We start from the raw sequence: 25487 nt of genomic DNA on the forward strand, positions 1-25487 counted from the left end.
GTGTAGTTACGAGAGACCAAGTGATCCCAGGCACAAATGCAATGTGTGTATTTTGAGGGGAAGTCAAGCTCCGTCACGGGTGCACACACAAATCCCGCTGTCACCAGTGAGAGCTCGCTCACCCACACTAAGCAATTAAACATATTAATTCACAGCTGACTCCAAGACACTTTAAATCACATACAAGATACCTTTTCTCACGTTTTAAAAGCTGTTAACGGGGTACTCACGTACATTCAGTGGGTTGGATGTTCCAGTTGACTTGGTCCCACTCTCGCTGGGTGATCTGGCAGCCTTGCAGGACTGAAAACCATTTCTAGGGAAGACATATAATTAAAGTACATTACACTTTAGGAAGTTAGAAAACAGCCCAAGCAAAAAGTAGGTGAATGTAAAGCTACCAGAGAGAGGAAATCACACGGAAGAATTTCTATTTCTTTATATTTTCCAAGTGTATATTCATCCTACTCTATGTCATGCTTGAGGTTTATGAGAATAAATCAAAGATTCTTCCTTTGCAATGGAGGCAGGAGGCCCTAAACGGGGAGCTCCCCTGTGGGTGTTGCTCCCTGAAGCCTACATAACACCAAAAAGAAGGAAGATGAAAATCATTTCCATAAGGGGGCCCATTTTTCACATAGGAAGTTCATTCCCTACTTTTAAGAAAAAGAAGTAAGTTCTCTTTCTGCCTCAGCAGCAACACCACCGGTTGCCGCCAAGGAGAAGCCACCAGAAGCTCAAACTTGTTCCTCTCTAATGAACTTTTGTTCAAACCAATCCTCCCCGATCTCCTCCTAAAACCCAAATGAAGCTGATCGTCCCATTGTCTCTTCAGACTTGTGGTTTGCCTGCCCTGAACTGCAATTCCTCTTACTCTCAAATAGACTCATCTTACTAGTAAAATAACTGTCTATTGTGTTTCGGAGGGTGACAGGTGTTTAGCAGAATATAAAAGGCTTTTTTTTTTTAAAGATTTTATTTATTTATTTGACAGAGAGAGATCACAAGTAAACAGAGAGGCAGGCAGAGAGAGAGAGAGAGGGAAGCAGGCTCCCTGCTGAGCAGAGAGCCCGATGCGGGACTCGATCCCAGGACCCTGAGATCATGACCTGAGCCGAAGGCAGTGGCTTAACCCACTGAGCCACCCAGGTGCCCCTATAAAAGGCTTTTTTTAAAAAATGATAGTAATCATAATATTTAGCTTTTCAAAAAATTTTTTTCTACTGGACTGTTGACCAAGATGTTCCTTAAAGGCAAAAACATGTATCTACTACCACTTACTCCCTTCTTTCTTTGCACACTCTATTTTAGTCCAATCAATTTATTATGCATCCCTGAACATGTTCTGCCTTTTCCTGCCTCTGTGGCATTGCTCATGTGATCTTGTCTGCCTGCAGCGTCATTATTATTTATCCATTCCCATTCTGACCCCCAAAAATTCAGTTATTGTTTAATACCCAGCTCAAATATGACCTTTCCCCCACTGAAGCTGTCTATCAAATTTAATCTCTCTCTTATCCATATTCCCACAGAATTTGTTTTTTTCTTACATTTATAATGAGACTTATAAGCAGTGTTTTTAATTCTACCTCCCTGCCCTTGAGCTTTAAAGGCAAGAAGAATGTTTTATCTGTGAAAGTTGGTTGGTTGGTTTTCCCTTAATCACCATCTGCACTGTGCACACAATGGGCACTCAAATATAATGGACAATTGCTTCTTACTTTAATTTGGTGTAAATCAGACATTTAGTAATGCTACAGTCAGGACTTTACACTATACCCACAAGATATTTCTTTTCAATTGAAATACTGTATTCGCATGGCTTCCAAATCATCATTCCTTCCCATTTTCCTTTTCTAATCTGTTATGCTTTCCTAGTCTACTCTGAAGGCTTCTCCTCATGGCTTACATCTTTAACATCCTCTATTTTCTATTAGACTATGCCCCTTCAAGAGCTAACCCAAGCCTATTATTTTAAATATCTGTACACACTGATGTGCCTGGGTGACTCAGCTGTTAAGCGTCCACCTTCAGCTCAGGTCATGATCCCAGGATCCTGGGATCAAGTCCTGCATTGGGCTCCCTTCTCAGTGGGGAGCCTGCTCCTCCCTCTCCGGCTCCCCGTGCTTGTGCTCTCTCTCTCTCTCTGTCAAACAAATAAATAAAATATAAATATCTTTACATCCAAATTTCTGTTTTAGCCCATACTTCTGCATGAGTGCTGTATTTAAATCAACTGTTTACTTGATAGACCCACTTAGAGTGCTAATTTCAAATTAGCATATCTAAAACTGAGTTCCAATTTGCTCCTCTTAAAAGTTCTTCTCAGGTAAGGGCAATTTCATTTTATCATTGTTTTTTTTTTTCATTCCAAAACACTCAGAGTCACCTTGCCTCCACTCTTCCCTCCACACCCCATATCAAGTATGTTAACAAATCTCACTTGTGCTTACTTCAAAAGATATCCCAAATGTATCTAAAATAGGACTACTTTCCCCATCCCACCAATAAAATAGTGGTCCAAGCCACTATAAGTAGTTTTAAGTTTTTGGCAATGGAGTCTTCTTATTTTATATTATCCCTTCTTTTTGTCTAGTCTCAAAATAGCAACCAAAAGAATTGTATTAAAGGATAAACCAGATTAAGTCTCTTCTATTCTTAAAACCTTCTAGTAGCTTCCATCTCATTCTAATAAAAACCAAAATCACCAAAAGGTTGGCGAAATCCTACATGATCTGGTCCCATGTTAACTCTCAGACACCTCCTCTTGTTCACTGTGCTCACACCACAATGGCCTCCTGGCTTTTGTTCAAAAATCCCAGGCTCCTGCCTTCAGCTCATGTCATGATCCCAGGCTCCTGGGATCAAGCCCCACATCTGAGCTGTCTGCTCAGCAGGGAACCTGCTTCCTCCTCTCTCTCTGCCTGGCTCTCTGCCTACTTATGATCTGTCTGCCAAATAAATAAATAAAAATCTTAAAAAAAAAAAAGTTTAAAAAAAAATCCCAGGCTTGTTTCATCCTTTGGGCTTCTCTTCTGCTGTTCCCTCTCCAAGAAATACTCTTCTCCTGACCCAGATGAACCTCTTACAAACCTCCACTGGATACTTACTGATATCCATTCACTTTTTTAGTAAAACTTGCCTGTCTGCCCTATTTAAAAGAGGGACACCCTGTACTTTGTACTACCTATCCTTGTTTATACCTCAGTTTTTCCTTAAAGTTATTGTTCCATCTAATAAACTACATCTTTCACATAGAGACCTTTAAAAATCATTCTTCTTGGGGCACCTGGAGACTCAGTTGGTTGAGCGTCTGACTCTTGATTTCCACTCAGGTCATGAGCTCAGGATCATGAAATCGAGCCAGACATAGGGCTCTGTGCTCAGCATGGCGTCTGCTTGTCCCTCTTCCCCTCATCCCTCTCTCAACTAAATAAATAAAATCTTTAAAAGAATAAATTTAAAAAATAATTCTTCTTTTCCCATTAAAAGCAAGTAAACTCCGTGAGGGCGAGAATTTTCATTGATTTATGTGCTGCTATACTTCTAGTGCTTTGCATTATGCCTGGTACATGGTAGGGCCTAAATACATTGTGTTGAAGGAGTTTATTCTTTTGGTGTGAGAAAACATACAGTCCACTCCTGTTTCACCATACTTTGCTTGTGTAACTTCATTCTGAATCCAGATCCTTAGCAATAAGACTAACATAATAACATTAGCTCAATCAGTTTCCCAAGGGAGCTGAATAAATAAAATGAAACGATCAGTAAAAAATGTAATTTGAGTATCAAAAGGCACTAAATAAGACATAACAACTTAAATATACAATATAGTTGAGTCTTATGTCAATCCTGATACAAATTATGTATTGTCTTACAGTCTACACATTTGGGTTTTACAGCAATTTTCAGATATCTGACTTCGTTCATAAAGTTAATTTGCGGTGGGTTCAGTACCAAAGTTTGGTTTTTTGATCTTAAAGTAGGTCATTTGTTTTTACCATAATAACTGTTATTAACATCTAAAAAATAGGTGATTTATAGTTGCCTGATTTTTATAGCTAGGAAATATGTCCTATTCTAGTAATAAAATTAATAATGATAGCAAAAATACCTGACAGTTTTGAGCACTTATTACACATCAGGTACTACTCTAAGTGATTACCTATACTATTTCATTTAATTCTCAAATAGCCCCATGAGGTTGCTACAATAATTATCTCCACAGAAAATGGGAAAACAGGCATAGAGAGATTGAGTAATGTGTACAGGGACACAGCTAGTAAGTGGTGAAACATGTCAATCTAGGTAGCTTTGCGACAAAAAAATCGATTTTTTAAAAGATTTTATTTATTTGATAGACAAAGGTCACAGGTAGGCAGAGAGGCAGGCAGAGAGATAGGAGGAAGCAAGTTCCCTGCTGAGCAGAGAGGGGCTCGATTCCAGGAGCCTGAGATCATGACCTGAGCCGAGGGCAGAGGCTTAACCTACTGAGCCACCCAGGCGCCCCAAAAATCAATTTTTTTTAATTGAAGTAGAGTTGACACACAATGTTACACTAGTTTCAGGGAACCAACTCAGGAATTTGACAATTCTATATATTGTGCTGTGCTCACAAGGATAGCTACCATCTGTCACCACACAACATTGACTCTATTCCCTGTGCTATTACTTTTTTTCTTTTTAAGATTTTATTCATTCATTCATTCATTCATTCATTCATTTAGAGAGCATGTGAAAAGGTGGGGGGAGGGTCAGAGGGAGAGGGAGACTCTCAAGCAGACTCTGCACTGAGCATGGAGCCTGATGCAAGGCTCGGTCTCATGACCCTGAAATCACGACCCAAGTGGGATGTGTAACCAACTGAGCCACCCAGGTGCCACTCCCTATGCTGTAACTTTCATCTCGGTAACTTTTTCATTCCATAACTAGAAGCCTGTACTTCTCACTCCACTTCACCTATTTTGCCCACCCACCCACGTCCCTCTCCTCTGGCAACCACCAGTTTTTTCTCTGTATCAATGGGTCTGCTCCTATCTTTGCTTGTTTACAAAAGCCATTTTTAATTTTTTTTTTATTTTTTATAAACATATAATGTATTATTAGCCCCAGGGGTACAGGTCTGTGAACTGCCAGGTTTACACACTTCACAGCACTCACCATAGCATATACCCTCCCCAATGACAAAAGCCAATTTTAATTCAAAATCATTTTCCCAGGTTTAGTGAGATATAATTAGCATATAACATTGTATAAGTTTAATGTATATAATGGTATATATGTGTGTGTGTGTGTGTATAGCACCACAATATACACAGTTACTTCAATAAGTTTAGTTAATATCCATCACATTCACATTGTTATATTTTTTTCCTTTTGATAGGACTTTTAAAATATACTCTCTTAGCAACTTCCTGATACACAAAGCACTATTGTTAACTACAGTCATTATGTTGCTATTCCCAGAATATATCATTTGGGATCAATATATCAGAGTTCCCCAAATCTAGTCACTTTTATACCTGAGGATGTTTAGCGAGTATGTAGAAGACTAATAACAAGTTAAAAAAAATGGAGTAACTGATACCATCGTAACATTCTTTAGGACCTGATTACTTTGTGGTATTTGAGAAGCATTCTCAAGAGTAATTCACTCTTCTTTGTAATTGCTTCTGTGAACTGATTCATTGTAATGTTGGAGAGTGATAGCAGTAATTCATGCTATGATTACCGAGAGCCAATAAAATAGTTATGACAAATACCAGTCTAATTGATATTGCTTGAGTCACTTAAAAAGAATCACTTGAGAATGTTCTATCAGTAGTGCTCCTGGATTGGAAGAGGGGGCAAAGATAAATGAGCAGGCCTGGGTCCTCCTCCAGTTCTGACAGTTCTCTTCCTTCTGATAAACAGCTATAATGGCAGAGGAGAAAAAAAAATAACAACAACCTTAATCTTCTCTGACCTTTCTTCATTTGGATGAGAACATGACAATGATTCTGAACTGTCACAGGAAAAAGTTCCAAGAGAAGGGTGAGGAAATCCTACAGATAATTCCCTCTACTTGACAACAAACCAAGAGGCAGTTTCAGAATACACCTGTCTCATACCAAGGAGAGATGTACTATAATCACCATCATTATAATTGTAATCACAGCAGCAGGTAGCATATGTTAAACACATACAATATGCTCAATATTAGGCTAAGTGCATTACATGATTGATTTTGATTCTGTGTTGTGTAGATTAGTTTAAAAATACCAATGGCTAGTTTGGGGCAGGTGGGACATCTTAGGCTGGTAAACACAATTTCCTTAAAAATACAATCTCAGTGAGACACACCCAAGGAAACTTAGGTACAAAGGAGTTAAGTGATGGTCCCAGATCATACAATTTATATCCACTTAGCACTCTACCATTCTTCCTAACAGGCTACTCTGCCTCTCACTGTACCCTCACAGTTTTTGTATCTCCACCCTTAAATGGAAAGAATTATTCATTTGTATGAATTTCAAGCATTTCTCCAACTAGAAAATGATACAATATAATGACTATATCTTACAAATGTGTGTTTTTAGACACAATTTGGAACTGATGAAATTGCACAACTCTACTGAAGGTAAGTGGGTGGGCAGCTACACAGGGTTGGGGTAAATAGAAAGACTATCATCCAGACATAAAATGATAATTATGTAATTACATAGTGCTATATAAACATGCGTATGATACAATATCAAGTGAAAAAAGGAAATGTCTAACTAGCATATATGTTACAATTATGTACAAGCTATATACCTGTCCACATAGAAGAATGAGGTGGAAGGGCACAGGGAAGTTTTCTCATGATTTGTTGGGCTGATATAACACTCAGTGACATATTTATACTAAGCATTAATGTTTTTACAAAATTGTTTAGGATATGAATCTTGAAAGTGAGATTTAATTAAAAAAAACAAAGATGGCATAATGGCAATTCTGAAATTCAAAGAAATGCTGTGGTTTTGGTGCCCACATAAATGTAGCCAAAATTATCTTCTCAATGCTTGCTATAAATGACTCTAAAGAACAATTTTCAAATTGTTCTATCTTCTCTGAACAACCATAAATCCTAGTACACATGCCAGTTAGTAATTAATTCTTGAATACTCAATTTTTCCTGAGAATGCATCTTACTCTATGTAAGGAAAGAATGGTCTACAAAGTGAAAAAAAAAATGGCTTTATTTATTCATTCACTTATCCACTCATTCAACACACATTAATTGAGTGCTTGTTGTTTTAGGCACTATTTTAAGAGCTGAGGATTTACCAGAAAAGAAGCTAGTTTGTAGCTAGGACTGGACCTGTAACAGCCTAGAGCTTAAAAATAGAGCTACCCTATGACCCAGGAATTAAACTACTGGGTATGTGTCTCAAAGATACAGATATAGTGAAAAGAAGGGTCATATGACCCCAATGTTCATAGCAGCAATGCCCACAATAGCCAAACTGGGGAAAGAGCTGAGATACCCTGCAACAGAGGAATGGATAAAGAAGATGTGGTCCTTGGGGCGCCTGGGTGGCTCAGTGGGTTGGGCCGCTGCCTTCGGCTCAGGTCATGATCCCGGGTCCTGGGTTCGAGCCCCACATCGGGCTCTCTGCTCAGCAGGGAGCCTGCTTCCTCCTCTCTCTCTGCCTGCCTCTCTACTTACTTGTGATTTCTCTCTGTCAAATAAATAAATAAATAAAATCTTTAAAAAAAAAAAAAGAAGATGTGGTCCATATATACAATGGAATATCAATCAGTCATCAGAAAAGATGAATACCCAACTTTTGCATCAACATGGACAGGACTGGAAGAAATTATGCTGAGTGAAGTAAAGTCAAGCAGAGAAAGTCAATTATCATATGGTTTCACTTATTTGTGGAACATAAGCAATAGCATGGAGGACATTAGGAGAAGGAAGGGAAAAATGAAGGCGGGGTGGGAATCAGAGTGGGAGACGAACCACGAGGGACTATGGATTCTGGGAAACAAATTGAGGGTTTTAGAAGGGAGGGGGCGTGGAGAATGGGTGAGCCTGGCGGTGGGTATTAAGGAGGGCACGTATTGCATGGAGCACTGGGTGTTCTATGCAAACAATGAGTCATGGAATACTACATCAATAACTAATGATGTACTGTACAGTAACTAACATAACACAATAAAAAAATTTAAAAATTGTTAGAAATTAGATAAAAAAATTATCTCTATGAAAAGGGAAAGAGCTCATGAAAGAATCTGAAGCAAGTTTGTTCCCCTAGTCATCACTGAATATACAGTAGAGAGAGGTTGCAGAATCTTTTTCTTGTGGCAGCTTTTTGAGCAAATGTTTCCAGAAAAAAAAAAAAAATATATATATATATATACATATATATATATTGCAGAAAATAATTTAGAAATAGTTTTCCAACTCTGTTTCCTTCACTCAATCACCTAGTCATCAGAACATCTGTTCCAAGCAGAAAAAAAAAAAAAAAAAAGAAAAGAAAAGAAAAGAAAAAGTCATGAAGGCGGGAGCATGTTTATTTTACCACTGTATTTATTCCCAGCACCAGGAACAGGACCTAAACTGTGTCCATGAGGATCCAATCAGTTTAGTTCACACCAAGTGCTGGATTACCCTCTTACAGCAATGAGTCATGTTTGGTTCTGCCTCTCGAGGACATTAATCCAGGTGGTAAATGGCAGGCATTTATAAAGCACCAACTGTATATCAGATATATAATAAATGCCATTATTTTAATCTGATATTGCCACAACTCTATTGCTTTTTCCTTTGCCTCACTGTGTCTCAGTTTTCTGAGTTCTATAAACCTGTGATAATGATACTACTTCAATCCTGAAGCTTTGAGAAAAAAAATTCTTGGTACTTATAGTACTTATAAAAGCATCAAGATTCATAGCATGTAACATCCAAGTGCATGCTAAGATACTATTGTTTAAAGCTCACGATAACACTGTGAAATAGACTTTACTGCCACCATTTCACAGAGGAGCGAACGGATTCATTGTGGCTAAACAATTTGACCAAAGGCCCACAGTTCATACACTGTTGGGCCACTGAGTTTAGAAGGATTTCTCCCATCTTCCCTGCCTGTCTACACCCTTGCTTATATTCTCAGATTAGATCCTAATCCCTTCCTGCTTTGTCTTGTCGACAACTGGCTTCCAAGCTTCTCCTTTTTTTTTTTTTTTAAAGATTTTATTTATTTATTTGACAGACAGATCACAAGTAGGCAGAGAGGCAGGCAGAGAGAAAGGAAGGGAAGCAGGCTCCCCGCTGAGCAGAGAGCCCGATGTGAGGCTCGATGTGAGGCTCGATCCCAGGACCCTGGGATCATGACCTGAGCCGAAGGCAGCGGCTTTAACCCATTGAGCCACCCAGGCGCCCCAAGCTTCTCCTTTTCTAGTTTCATCGAACATCCCTTACGTCTTTTACACTATCCACTTTCCACATGTTACTTAAGCACATATCAAATTGTATTATTTTCTTTTTTTTAAAACCCAAGTGGTTTCTGCTGCTTCTAGAATAAACTTCAAGGTGCTCAGAAAATCACTGTATGCTTTTAATGTTAAAAAATATTCAATAGATGATGTTCGAACCTTATAGCCAAAACACAAAACAACTGTATTAAGATCGGACGGTCCAAAATTCAGGCAGATCTGTGTTCAAAGCACTGATAAGGCAGTAGGTTTCCAAGTTATTATAATTCTTTGATCCTTAGTATCTTCTTTGAAAGATTGGGATAATAGCATTTAACACATAATTTGGGGTTCATATAATAGATACTTAGTAAGTGATACTTATTATTCTCATCGTCCATGGTGCCAGAGCAGCATAAACCATATTTAAGAGATCACACGTGGAAAAAAAAAAATCTAACAGAGATCCCCAATGTGAAAAATTGAGAGAAATAAATAGTAGAATTGGCTGGTATCAAGCAATGACATAGTATTTCAGAGTTAGGTTGCCAAACTAGTCTAATTTTATGGGAAGAGAAAATTCAATTATAAATAGACTATTTAATTTATATATAAAGTCTATTTATATATGTAAATATATAAACCAACCTGACAAAAAATAAGTTTTATCATTGTATGGATTTGAGCAGATTTGTAATAGATTTGCTAGTAATAAATAGAAACATTCTATACCCTACTCCTCACTTGAAATATTAAGAATTACTATCTGATTTTATAGCTCTCCAAGAATATGCTTTCCTTCTGATGAATGCTCTCATATAGATTTTACAGATGCTTATGTTAAATATAGGTTAACTGACAGATTATTTTGAAATGCTCGGAGTGATTAATCAAGGCTGCTTCATTTAGTGATGAGAGATATTCAGTGAGATTTCAAGATTTCAGTTTAGTTAAATTAAGTTCATAAGCATGAAAACTCATCTGAACTCCAGAAAATATTTTGGGCACATAGAAGCCACATGGTAATACTCTGAGACACAAGCCTTGCATTAGTGACCCTAAGCTAACTTCCAGGTATCTCCACATTGGTTGGGTGGTGTTAGCTGAGAAGTAAACATGTCATTTTTCTTGTTTTGACCTAAATAAATTCATGTTTGATGAGATCATCAAACTTTTAGCACTCATTTATCCAAACGCTTATTAAGTATTCACTAAGTACCAAGAAATGTGTTAAGGACTAAAAAATAAATGATGTAATAAAATGTTTTTTCCCCTGATTTTACTGCCTTCACCATCTAATTAGGAAAGAGAAATAAGTCATAAATGTGATTGTTTTGTTTGTGATGGTGTATGTGCAGGATAGAGAAGGGCACCGTTATGGCTATGTCAGTTCAGGTCCATCAAGAAGCACACATCAAAATGGAAATAGACATAAAAGAAATTTATTGGGGAAAATGTCTGTGAAGGATAAAGAGTGAATGATCAATAGCTAGAAAAGGCAGCTTCCAGAATATGGCAGAAGTCTGACAGAAGGAAAGGAGGATGGAAGGACAGAAGTTTGGGTGGAAAGAGTCTGGGAGTGCTGCATAGCTTCAGGAAGGACTCCAGTAAGTCAGTGGGACATCCCTGAGCTAGAGTCCCCCATGACGGGAGGCCTGTGTTTCACCGAAACAGACCTGAGCTAGTAGCAACCTTTGGACGGGAGCAGTCCAGGGGCAACACAGCCTAACAGCCAGAGCTTTTGTAAATACTGAAAGCAGCAGTTAGGGCTGCCAATCAATCATGATGGCGACCACCATGGGAGGCGTCATTGTTACTGGTGGACCAGGACTTCAGAAAAGGTTTTGAAAATGAATACAAGATCTCAAAGTGGATGGGTCAATGCCTCCTAAGGGGGGTTGGCAGGCAGTGCACCAAGAGATGAGAGGAGAAGGGGAAGGTAGAGTCAGGTAAGTTCTACAAAGATGTTTGATTTTATTCCGAATAGAGTCCCTGAAGGGGTTAATGCTGGACAGAGACAAGAGGGCTTCTGCATTGTAGGAAGAGTCCCATCATGCATGGAGTGTATTCTGATGGAGGTTTCGGGAGGTGAAGGAGAGGGAGACACTAGTCGTGAAGACAAGGAAGTAGCAAACAGACCTGGGTTCTAATCCTGACTCCACTCTTTACCAACCATGTGATCATAAGCAAGTCCTTTAACAAGCCAGAGCCTCTACTACTAATTCCCTATAACAGGAATTACACACCTCCTTACTTCAAGGTGACATGAGGATGGCAGGTATAAAACGAAGAGGACCGTGCTTAGGAGTTCAGGGGTCGAAAGTAGACATAAACCCACGTTCATACCCTCACGTCATGATGTGACTAGAGTCGTGTTTTATATAAACTTCTATAAACCTCAGCTTTCTTAAATGTAAAATGGCCACAGGATTACACGTCCCTCCTGGAGCTGTTCTCTCTGAGCCAATCCGTGCAAAGTCTCAGCTGACTCCTTGCAAGGAGGAAATGCTCAGCAGCTGAGTGTTGGGTGCTGCGGGAGAGCTGCACGCACTTGTAACGTTCCATCCTCACTGCATCTCCGCAGGCAGGCTATTTTCTCCCCACGTGTTCAGGAGCATACTGATGCTTGAAGAGTTTAAATAACTGCTCGCCATCACACAAATGACTGTATTGGGTTACAATTCTCAGTAACCTGGCTTCAAAACCCATATTCTTAACCACAATTCTCCATTACTCTCCATTCCAGCATGAAGCAAAACCATCTACCTGCCAAGGAAAATGTAATTCTAAGAACTCACTTGTGGGCTACGGTTGGGTTTCTTCATATTATTAGGAGGCTTTCAAACAGAGTTAGGGACCATTTAAGCAAAACTTCCTGGTGAGACCCAAGAGAGGTTTTATCCAATTCGTTTAAATGGAATATTACAGACATCACACAGATTCTGATATAATCTGTGTTCTGCCATTTGAAACTGGCTTCAGTTGGTGATGGGGGGGGAAGGTATGAACAAGGGGGTGTGAACATGATGAAGGCGGACATCTTTGGAATGTTAACAGACATTAATCTCTTCATTCTAGTGAGGAATACACTTCACTCCCAACACAGAGCAGCCTTGTTACAGTAATCAAAACCCAAGAAAAACCCAGGTCCGTAGAATTTAGGCACAAGGTCCTTGTCCATGCAGCTCCCTCCCTCTTTTTCATCTTTCCTTTGAGAGAAAAGAATGGCCTGATTTTAATCCAGGTTCTGCCACATTTCTTATTAAGGAAAATGCTTAAACTCACCAAACCTCAGTCCCCTTAGCCAAAATAGCATTATCTTAAGGTTGCCTTAAGTACTACCTGTGGACATTCATGATTGTGTCTAGTACCTATTAACTACTTCTCAAATGCTAGCTCCCCTTGAATGAACAGTAAAGAATGACTTGGAAAAATCAACAGATTATCAGAAAATAATTCTATCAGTAAAACAAAGGGAATATCTTATATTAGGTAAAAAAGGGTTGAAGTTTTCATTATTAATGTTCCTATTAAGAAAAAAAAAGCTAGAAATATTCACCATTCACAGATGCTTCTGCAACAGAGTTGGACCATACAGCTTGAGGAGATGGTATTTCGTCCTCCTCTATCAACTGTGAGATTTCTATTTTCAAGAATAATTTTGTTGTACTCTCTTATGAGGAGGTTCACCTTCAATACAAAAACTTATAAATCTGCAAGACTTGCAAAACAGATACAATTTTTTTTTCTTTCAGCTTCATTGGAAAGGAGGCAAAGAGATTGCCTCTGGCATTAAGAAACTCACAGGCTGAAATAACTTGAAGCTTGTGGACTCCATTAACAAAAGCCTGCTTTAGACAGTTTAGCTAGGAACTCTATCTCCCAAAATCTCTCTGTTTGGGGAGTGACATGGATTCTTGAAGTGGCTGCCTTTCTCCTGTACTTCCAAAAAGTGTAGCCATGCAGGGGGAGACTTCCAAACCACTGGGCTCCCAGTTACTGGATGATTCTGCAAACACCTGCAAGGTTAGATCCCATCATTTAATCATTGTTTTCCTGAAATCATGCTCCAGGAAGGATCACTTTAGATAGTTTTGGAGCATCAGGGCTATTTTTCTGGTCTTGGTAATCTTGGTCCATATATTACCCTTTAAACAACACTTGGCTTTTGATTAATACTTCTCAATAGAAAGAAACGGCAAATTTTAAAAATAAAGACTCCTCCCTCTTTCCTATTCACCTCAGCTTGTATATTTTTTCAGTGTTATCATCCAAGGTGAACTGTGCAGTGATGCTCATTGTGTCTGTTTTAATCACCATGCCCTCCTCAGTGGCAATCACCTTGGCTATCTCTCTTGTCAGCTGGTTGTACTCTACCAAATGAGCCATAAATCGATACCAACTGATTCTGGAGAACTTAACACAGAATTAAAGCAAATAAGCTTTAAACAGACTATATAGACCCAGGATAATAACAAGCACTTAAACACAACCCCACCCCCTAATAAAGAGTATGCAATGGAATTCCTCTGACTCCAACTTTAAACTCATGAAGCAAGTATCAGTTGTAAACATGAAGATAAATATATAAATTATCTTATAAGTGAAGGCAAGTTTTTACTGTTACAGTGGAATCAGCAGTAGCATTTAGAACTTCAGCATGTTCAAGGAAGGTAGAACAGTGGGTATGTTCACTCTCCATGAGGAAGAGAGTTTATTGCTTCTGTATATTCTGGATAGATTTATCAAACAGGCAATGGCTCCATAGATCAGAGGTTAGATCCCTGGTCTTGTAGATTTATCAAACAGGCAAAACCATATCATTTGTGCCTCCAAATAAACCCCAAAGAAGAGTTCTGATAACTTTGGTTGATGCCCAAAGATTCAGCAATCAATATATAGGAGTCAGATTTCAAAAATTCAGCCTCAGCATTTTTTTTTTTTAAATCAGAGCAAGCTCTTTATCAATTAATTATTCGGAAAAAAGAAGCAAATAGCACAATTTTTTAAATTAGGAGAATTATGAAATTGGGGCCATAGAAAATACATTATAATCATATATTACTATTTTTATGTTAATTTTTCTGGTCTCTGATGATGCTTATAAAAATATTTAAATCTCAGTTGTAAAATACACCAATTGACAATATAATATTTATGACTAAGAATGGAGAAATGAGAGCTACTTAGAAAATTAAAACCAGTTCTAGTTTTGTTGTTGTTCTGAGAGGCAGTGAAGTTTCTTAGAAATAATTTGATCCTTTTGAAAAAGGTTTTTAATTTCTGTTCATCAGTAATACAGCAGAGGCTAGTTTAGGGCTATATTTGTTCCTGCTGAGGCAGGTCTTTTTCACAGACGCATGAATTATGTGTCTCATGAATTATGAAGTCTTCTACTCTGACTGGTGGAAACAGGAATTATATTCTGAAGTAAGGGTGAGTGCTGGGCAGCATTCCCTCTAACCTTTAGGATGTTGCCCTGCGGCCACAGTATTTCTTCACACATATTCACTGAGCAGCTGAAAAGTGGAGGCGAAAACTCCACAGACTTCTACAGTATGCTGCTCTCTTTTTCCCCGTTTTGCCATCCCCGTTTGCAGCTCTCTGTGTCCTGACACCTTCCTCTTTGATCTAGCTCCCTCCTCCTCGCTCTCTCTGCATCAGCTTCCCCTTTCCATACCAGATCCTAAAAACTCACAGCAGGCAGGCAGCTTGAGACAACTGCAGAATTCACATCTGGTGCTCTCAATGGTCCCTAATTGTCTTTTTGTTGTGGCTCTTTTTAAAGATTTTATTTATCTGTTTGTCAGAGAGAGCACAAGCAGGGGGAACAGCATGCAGTGGGAGAAGCAGGCTCCCCATGGAGCAGGGAGCCCAATGCAGGACTTGATCCCAGGACCCTGGGATCATGACCTGAGCCAAAGGCAGATGCTTAACCGACTGAGCCACCCAGGCACCTCTCTCATTGCCTTTCGATAGTCATTATCCTTTGTTGCTCAATATTCACTATTTTGTGCATTGTTGTGTCATATAACTGGTACTTTTTTTTTTTTTTTTTTTTTTTTTTGAGATGTTTCAGGTAGGAAGCTAGATCTGGTCTCTTTTCCTTCATTTTGGTGGAAAGCAGAAGTCACCCCTTCCCCCACCTCCTGAAACATCGTGATGCATGTACTTCTCATTACTCTTCTTAACTGGCTCTGAAGTAGAACCCGGATTTTTCTCTTATGAATCCCCAGCATAAATCACGTGTTCCATTCAATCTGAACTGTTCAACATTCCTTAGTACGTCTTATATTTAAGTATACTTCATGCTGCATAACTTTGGACGAGCAGCTATTTTAGCTGGGCTCATATTCACTGAAAAAACACTACTGAGAACTCCTAAGAATTCAAAACTTCTGGGTTCAGGGACATGTACCACTACCTATCCCTGTAACAGGGAAAAGAGTTCACTCATGAAAATGTATTTCACTGGGGCGCCTGGGTGGCTCAGTGGGTTAAAGCCTCTGGCTTTGGCTCAGGTCATGATCCCAGGGTCCTGGGATCGAGCCCCGCATCAGGCTCTCTGCTCTGCAGGGAGCCTGCTTCCTCCTCTCTCTCTGCCTGTCTCTCTGCCTACTTGTGATCTCTATCTGTCAAATAAATAAATAAAATCTTTAAAAAAAAAAAAAGAAAATGTATTTCATTGCTAAAGTAAGGGTTGAACTAGATCATTCACTTTCTAGTAATAAAAGTAGATGAAATAAAAGTTCTGAATAGAAGTTGTGTGAGGTCCCATCCATCACAGGCGATGTTGGAATCGTACTGTTCCTCTGGAGAGCATTTAAGAATGAAATGAGATTATCTCTATATATCACCTAGCTCTATATTTCTATGAGCAGATAATTACTCCATTATATGTCATATCTCCCCTCTTTCTCCTTTCCTCTTTCTTACAAGCCACATTTGTTGAGCATCTACTATATTCTAGACATTAGCAACAGAAAGAAGAGACAGACTTTCCTTCCACTTAAACAATCCTGCCTGCTAAACTCTTTTCATTGTCAACTGAATGCCATTTCTCTTCTTAAAATTTCCTTAACATGCATATAGTAAGATGTATTTTTCTCCTAATCTCAAATATACATGTGCTTCTCTTAAGGAACTGATTATATTTTTCTGTGTTATAATTACTGTTTTCACTTATCTTATCCCATGTGTTAAGACTACAGTATCAACCAAGTTCAGAAATGTCCCATCGGTCTTTGTGTAAGTACAGAATCCTGGATAACAGGAATGATGTAAATTGCTTATTTCTGATTACGGTAGTAATGCTGAGTAATATTAAATAACCATACAAAACTGAACAATACAAAAGTGGAATAACAAAAACTGCTTCATTCTGCCCCTCACTGCCCTTATAGACAAATATTTTCAGAGATATGTAATTAACGTCAACATTTTAGAATACACCCTTCCAGAGATTTTCTGTAGATACATATATGCATAGAATCATTTTAACCTCTTTTGAAAAAAATTATAACCCTAGTAAACATATTGTCTTACAACTTTTTTTTTTCTTAATACATCTTGGGCATCTTTTCATGTCAGAACATACAGAGCTACCACATTCTTTTTAAAGGCTGGGTAATATTTTAGAAGAGTAAATGCATGAACCAGTGCAGGGTGAACTCAGATGAGCTCCTTCCATCTAATAACCTTCTGCTAAGGTGAGGATTAGCTGGAACATAGAGAAAGTAATAGAAATAAGGCAGTGCTCCCTTTATAGAAATAAGGATTGTAATACCTAGTAAAATATGAAGAGGTAAACTGTGCATTGATTTTCTAGAAACTTTGATCATGAATTGTTTTGTGTTATTTCTGCTAAACTCTCAAATAAAAGGTTACGGAAAGAAGAAGGGCTTATTTTTCAAAATTCTTCCCAGGTGAAGAAATGGATATTATATACAGACTCATTGTCTAGAATGACACAATTGGCTTCAATACTGAAACCCATAGTGTGTGACATGAACTGCATTCTACTGCCTTTGTTAGTTCCAATTGACAAGGAGGAGGAAATCAGGGGAGAGGGAAAAAAAAAAGAGAGATTTTTCCTCATGCAAAAAGAGTACAGATTTAAAAAATGAGACAGACTTGGAGGAAAGTAGGTCACCAGGAAGTGTTTACACAGAGTTTATTACGTACATAAATTGCGCATATATCCATTTTGTTGCCTAGAGTTATAGAAAAATGAATACGTTGGCATTTAAATATTTTTAACTTGGATCTTAAATCTCTTGAGTGTCTGGACAATATCAAAAATTGTGTGTGACAGGTCCTAGGATAAGCGAATCCCTTATAAACAGATAATCATTAAAAAGTGATAATCCTAAAAGAAGGTGCTAAGTTAAGGATTTCTTTCTTCAAGGTAAAATTAAGAAGAGCATCAGATGTGGCACTACCCCAGTAAGAGAAGAAAGAAGAGGTAGTCATAATTTTACTTACAGTCAGCATATACTGAGCAGCACAGAGGGTCTGGGAGTTTAGTCTCTGTGGGTAGACTGCCTCAGTTTGGATTCTGGCTCCTTTACTTCCTGGTTCTATAACCTGGGAAAGATACTTAATTTCTCCAGGCCTCAGTTTTCCAATCTCTGAAATGGGTATTAAAGTAACTATTTTAAATTTGGCTCTGAGGCTAAATGAGTTCATACAGGTAATGCTAATCTTTTTAATCCCAAATTGCCTAGAAAAGTTAGCTACCATTTATTTATTTCATATGTGAGACACATACATGGTCCAGGATTCTGCGCACTATGCTCTTTATCCTTTCATTGCTATTATAAGGTAGACATTAGTTTTTTGATATTAAGAATGGTAAAATCAGCAATCCGAGTGACAAAGTTATACACCTAGAATAGCTAGGAAGTCACAGAGGAGGAAATCAACCTAAGCTTTTGTGTCTTCAGAGACCTGTCTCTTTAGGCCCTAAGATTTTATCCAGGGAGAAAACATTCCCAAATTCATTCTGAGAACTTGGAAAGCATATACAGTGGCTGTCTTTGGAGTCTGGTTTTAAAACTTAGTTTTCCTACCCTCCCCTTTCATTCCATAGTAGTATTTACTGTGAACTAGATGCTGGCTTAGAGGTTCTAATAGTATCACTCTCTTGGCTAAGCCTGTTCAATCTCTAAGCTCTTATTACTGTCATCTTGTTGTCCTCCCTTTTTCTGAATTAAGGTTTTACTGTAACTGAAGGGTACTTCTTCAGCAAAGCAAATATAAGTTATGTAAATGATTTACTGAGGTGGCCCTAACATGAAGCCCACTGGCCACATATATGATTAGGGTGAAACAGAGCAGATGGGCAGAGCTCCAAGAAGCTTCTAGAAGGACACCACCTGCCCACCATCCTAAGTGCCAGTGAACGCTGTTAATAGTTCTTCATACAGAAGTAGGTCACAATTAAGTGTTAAATTTCTTCTCATACATGTAAGTCCACAGTTTAAGGCATCTCTGCATGACTCCTTCTGTCCCTGAAATACACCGTTTCTTCCTACCCCCAACCACAAACACAGGCACATGCACATCCACACACATGTTCACACTGGCTCGTGCCTCGCCCGAGTCTGTATCTCTCGGATGCTTTCATGTCTATACATAAAAGCAAAGTCGCAAAATCAACTTCTTCGAGGCAGCGTAAATATAGTGCTCTGCATATAACAGTACTGGTAAGCATAGAAAAGTACTCATGAGAAAGTATTTATGAAATAAAGTTTTTCTAAAATGTTTCTTCTTCAAACTGTAATGCTTTTTGCTGCAGATGTGAGATAGTATCCCACTTTCATAACACAGTTCATTAGAAAAGCTCTCTAGAGGGATCCTCTTTAGAAAATAGGAACTTTTATGGAAGAAAAGTAAAGGAAGGATAGAAAAACAAGGATTTCAGAGGCTAGTCACTGTAAACTAGGAGTTTTACAATTTATTGTAAAACTCTCAGGTTTTCCCTTTTCCTGACTTTTACAAAGATGGGCAGTGGCAAACGTATGTCACCATCTCTTTAAGAAAGGCCTCCTTGACCCTTGTAACTTGGAAATCCACACCTTCTCTGAACCTCTTAGTATAGTCCATTATTATTATTCATGTTACCTTTATAAACATGCAAAGCTCTGTGCAATTTCATGGGCATGTTTCCCCCACTAGATCTTATACTCCTGAAAGACATCACTATGACTTACACGCCTGTCTTCAGGCTTTCACCATCCTGCCTAAGCTACTGGATACAATGAGTACTTAACTGATGCCCTTTTGATAAAAACAAGCCATTGGCTGAATCTGCAAGGACTTTATCTTCCTGAACACTTTGGGGAATATGGCATAAAGAGGAGGAGCAGAGAGCAGCAAGGAACTTTCTAGAGTCACAGGCACAGCCAACAACCTTTGAGCAGCCTTGGTCTTTTTAATACTATTTTTTCCTGTTCCAGAGTAGTAGTCAAAGCCAAACCTAGGATAACCCATGGTTTTAATAATTTTAAACAAGCTTCTTGTATTTTCTATTTTATTTCATCATGTCATAGGTAAAAGCAACATGCTATTATACCTTGTAGTTTTTTTTTTTTTTAATATTTTATTTGTTTATTTGTCAGAGAGAGACAGAGAGCACCAGGGGAGGAGGCAGCAGGCATAGGGAGAAGCAGACTCCCTCCTGAGCAAGGAGCCCAATTGTGGAACTCGATCCCATGATCCTGGGATCATGACCTGAGCCGAAGGAAGATGTTTAGCCAACTGAGCCACCCAGGAGTCCCTGTACCATGTACTTTGAATAATTCTTAACTCCAATGTGATCAAGAGTCTTAGGAATTCATCTTATGCAAAAATTAGAGATCAAAGCTATGCAGACTAGAGATCTAGCTATGCAAAGATAGCTAGACATTAATTATAAGGAGGCTTCACAACACAGGTAAGAAGCTAGCAAATTTTCTCCTCCCTGTCCGTATACTATTGGTATAATATGGCGCAAAACTCTTCAGGCCACCCACTGCAAAGGGCTTTTCTTTATTCTTGCTTTTCTTCCAGCAACTGTTTCTATGCATTGGATCCCATGGGCACCAACCATACCAATACGTAAATTTAGATATAATTCACAACTTTAAAACACCAGGAACAACATAGGTGTTGTTTTGTAAATCTTGGAATAAAACAAAACAAGATATAACCAAGGACCTTCCCGTTATAATCAATTTTGTACCATAATTTTGGAAACTAGCATAAATGAAAGACTTGAAAAGTTATAATTATTTTGTCTTCTATAGTATCATTTTGAAACTCTATAAATTGGGCTTGTGGCAGTTGTATGATTCCAATCACAAGGGCAAAATGTATCCTCCCTTAAGTATCTGGAAGAACCCTTATTTTTAAGGTAGCACTGGTCCCTTTGATTACTGGTAATATCAGGATGTTAATACTCAAGCATCACTTTTCACAACTCAATCTCTGATTAAAATGAAGCTACTTCATAGTATGGTAAACCCTGTCTCAAGATAATAAGGCAGTCTAAATAATTCAGTCATGTAAAATAGGGGGTCATGTTACTATGTGGCTGAGGCAATAACAGAGTGGGTTCTAGAAAGCTAGCAATCTTGGCATTTCCCTCCTGGACCAAATGTTGACTATGACCCGAGGCTGCCATTTGCAATTTCTTTCCCCAGCTTAAATATCACTGAGGATAATTTGGGGGTCTGGACTACCTGGAGCTTCTTGGACAATAGCAGGAATTTTTTGTCACTATTTTGTCAGTTTGATCTCCAGAGACTGGGCTCACAGAATCTTGAAAACAACGCAGGGAACCCACATGGCCTCATTCCACACCCCCTCCATCCTAGAAGGAAAGACTTGTAAGAGATGAAATGAAATGAGCTCATTTATATGAAAGGGTTTTAAACTGGAGCTAAAAGGGGGTGCCTGGGTGGTTTAGTCGGTTAAGTGGCTGACTTTGGTTCAGATCGTGATCCCAGGGTTCTGGGATCAAATCCTGCATCGGGCTCCTTTCTCAGTGGAGAGCCTGTTTCTCCCCGTCCCTCTGTCTGCTGCTCCCCCTGCTTGTGTGTGCGTGCGTGCTCTCTCTCTCTGTATCAGATAAGTAAATAAAATTTTTAAAAATAACAAAATGGAGCTAAGACCCCATTAAAGAGATAGGCCTTGGGCATATCCTCACAAGGAGGAACCACGAAGTTTGGAACAAGGCCTAACAGCAGCCAACTCGCCAAGGATTCTGCATGAACCCCTGCAAGTTGCTACAGTAACAAACTTTTGCTTAGTGACAGCCTTAGTAACCAATTCTGTTGAGCCAAGATTTATTTTCTGCCTCCAACACCAATCAAAATTCTTTAAAAACAAGCATTTCCATTTTGTCTTTGAAAACTCCTGAATTTGCTCCCCAGTGGGACATGATCTGGTTGCTATGCAAATCTGTAAAGCCTGATGAGTTGCAGTTCTGTGATCCCAAATAAATGTTTTTGCCTCATTATTGCTCCCTGACAATTTCAGGTTGTTAGACTTTTAGCCCACTCCTCTTTCAGAACAAGGGCTGTGCGGAAATGGAAAACAATGCCAGGTAAAGTTACATCCGATGTTACGGTGCCCTGAGGTTTTAATGTATGTCACGTTCATATTAAAAAAATACTGTGGGGCACCTGGGTGGCTCAGTGGGTTGAGCCTCTGCTTTCGGCTCAGGTCATGATCTCAGGGTCCTGGGATCGAGCCCCACATCAGGCTCTCTGCTTGGCAGGGAGCCTGCTTCCTCCTCTCTCTCTCTGCCTGCCTCTCTGCCTACTTATGATCTCTCTCTGTCAAATAAATAAATAAAATCTTTAAAAAAAAATATTGTGAAGTCATGTTTTTGAAGACTTTTCATTGATATAGAAAATGGGTCATGAGAGATTAAATTTAAAAAAGCAAACAGGAAACAAGTGTACACATACAGGGTGGTGAATGTGATTGTACATAGAGAGATATAACGAAAAACTGGAACAGAATACTTTAAAAATGGAATGATCACTTACAATGAGCACAAAATGTATGGCAGTGCTGCGTCACTATATTGTATACTTGAAACTAATATTCTGCTGTATGTTAATGAACTGGAATTTAAATAAGAACTTTAAAAAGTTGATTGCTGCTTTTTTCCAGGAGGAAAAAAAAAGAGAGAGATAATTTCCGTTTTCTTTTTTAGCATTTTCTTCCTCCAAAATATTCTACAGTGACACTGTATTGTTTCCCTCATCACAGTGGGGAAAATGTACTTCAGAAGATGTGAAATAGGAAATAAGCATATCATCTCTGAATTATGATATCTTCAGCTGTGATTATAACCTAAAACCAGAGCAGAATCAAGAGTCTCACTTGCTGGTCAAAGACTATTTTGAGTCTATAGAGTCTATAAACCTCTGGAATGTTTTGTTTCCAAAAGTTACTTAAAAAAAAAAAAAAAGTTACTTAACACACATTGGAAACTGACGACTGTAGCTTCACAAAGATTCTCCTTTGCTTTGGCAAATCTTCTATCTATTGATAGGTATAGAAAAGAGGTCAGAAACCCAGAAGACTCTCCATTTTACTGTGCCTCTCTTGAAAAAAATCTGGATTCGCATCTCTGCTTCATTGTAGAAAAACCCCTATGTTCCACATACACAGGTGGATCGCATCCCACGTGAACACGGGGCCCTTCTCATTCACGTGTTCGGATGCAGTCTTCTCCAGATTAGCATTTGAGGTTCTGTAGACACAGCCCTGAAACCAACCATCATTTTGGCTTTCATTGTATTCCTGCGCTTCCCTCACAAAGGGCAGACTGGAGATGAGCAAGTGAGGCTGAGAGCGCTTGAACCGAGTGCCATGGACCATTACATACCTGAGGGTAGCACGAGTGACCAGGACACCTGGAACAAATAGCTTTGTGCTGATCCACTGGGAAAATTCAGCAAACTCAATAACCCTTAAATTCCTCATTTCATTCCTAGAGACTACAGTAGGTTCTTGTACTTATTTGCTGACTAACATTCCGTCCAGAGTCTTTTAAGAAAGAATTCTTATAAATTATCAGCAAACGTTCTGCCTGAATTTTAGTGCTTTAGATAGTAAGCACTGCAATTTGCTGGTAGACACTATCTGCAATAGGGAATATTAACTTTTGTAATAGAGAATCTCTGTTCATGACCCAGAAAAAAAAAAAAAGGCACTGTTTAATACAAGATCTGCTATGTATTTACTAAGGGACCTTACGTAAGACAACTAGCAAATGGTTCGAAATTGCTCATCTGCATAAAGACAATAATTTTATTTTTTTATACTTAGGGAGTTTGGATGAAGAAATTGGAATACCTTGAAAAAAATAAGAAACAGGATATTGTGTCACACTTACTTCCATATATCCACATATGTCTGTCTGGACAGCAGCAAAATTCCTGATTGAGCTCTTCTCTACATAATTCCTTCTGTACTCTTAAAGCAAGCCATTTTGGAGTGGTGCTCTCTTCCACTCACCCATCATTATAAACTCTTTCTACTTCCATTCCATTCTCACCTTGACCCCAAAGGATTTTTTTTAATCTCTTCTTATGCATGGAAGACTTTGTTTTCTGACGAGGATAGGAAAAGAGTTTAACTGGAAGAAGGAGCTAGCTGTCAGATACCCTGGGCTGGTTTTTGGTTCCCAATGAAGAAAGAGAATTGGGGGGAACGGGTGGGCTAGTACCACACCTGAAGCATCCCTGGGGAGTTGTGTGTGTTTAGCAGGAGCAGTGGGAGAGGGGATAAGAACCAACTCTGAGTTTATCCAATCAAGATAAACATTAGACTCTCTCATTTACGGCTATATCCCTCTGTCTCTCTTTCTCCCATTCTCTCCCTCTTTCTTAGTCTCTTTTTCAGAGACATCATGGTTAGCTGTATTTTCTGAGCTATTTCCAGATTCATTTAGAATTCTGTTTTCTCATCTGATAAATGAGGAATCAGGGCTCTATCATTTGTAAGAGTCCCTCCACAATCATCAGATTGTGATTTTCTCAATGCAATGACAGGAGACGGTGCTAGAAGTGTATTGGCAGCGTGCCAAGGCTTGACTTACATTCCCTGTATCTACATACTAGGGATAAGCTTTAAACTTTTAATCTTACATTCCCTTTTCATTATACAAAGCCATAGGGTGGGTTCCAGGGCAGATTTCTGCCAATTTCCATTTAGACAGGAGATGGTATAAAAAAGTTATCAAGAGCATGGATCCCAGGGGAATACTGCCTCCGTTCGAACCTGGTCCTCTCAGATGCCAGCTTGGTGGCCTTAACGATGTAATTAGCTTCTTCATATTTCCACTCTCCTCAACTATAAAACGGGAATGAAGCCAAGATTACTTAAGTCAAAAGTTTGTAACAAGAAGTATACAGATTTATAGAAATGCTTGGAGGAAGTCAGGCACATAATTTATATAACATAAAATTTGATAATAAGGAAGATCTACTCTGACAAATAGGGGCTTTTATCACATTGAAATCATACAATGATTTCAATATATATATATAATCATACAATATTATATATATAATTATATATATTTAATATATATTATGTATATAATATATATATTATATATAATCATACAATGATTTCATAATCATACAATTATATATATATATATATATATATATATATATATGATTTTATTTATTTGGGAGAGAGCAAGCACATGAGTGGGGGGAGGGCCAGAGGGACAAGCAGCCTCCCTGCTGAGGAGGGAGTCTGGCATGGGACTCGATCCCACAACGTTGAGATCATGACCTGAGCCGAAGGCAGACACTTAACTGACTGTGCCACCCAGGTGCCCCATATGATTATATTTTTAATATGCCCTATAAGTCTGTGAATCCCACGAAGCCTGGACAAAACCACACCTGATAAATTTGGTAAATGCTGGATAAATAAATGAACTCTTTGGATAAATCCCCTCATTTCTTTGGTTAAAGAACATTGGAAAAGGGCAAATTTTGTGACTGGACAAATAATTGAAGACCATG

At 38.6% G+C, this 25487-nt stretch overlaps 1 long non-coding RNA gene across 1 annotated transcript in view; it reads right to left on the reverse strand.

Annotated features, from left to right (window-relative positions):
* Positions 1-239: 239 nt before the first annotated feature.
* LOC125080160 (uncharacterized) overlaps positions 240-25487 on the reverse strand; it is a 560007-nt gene continuing 534759 nt past the window's right edge. Inside the window, exon 3 of the long non-coding RNA XR_007121227.1 lies at positions 240-316. This is a non-coding gene — a long non-coding RNA (uncharacterized LOC125080160). The remainder of the gene's footprint in view (positions 317-25487) is intronic.

This window comes from Lutra lutra, chromosome 10 (assembly GCF_902655055.1).
Source record: "Lutra lutra chromosome 10, mLutLut1.2, whole genome shotgun sequence".
Lineage (NCBI taxonomy): Eukaryota > Metazoa > Chordata > Mammalia > Carnivora > Mustelidae > Lutra > Lutra lutra.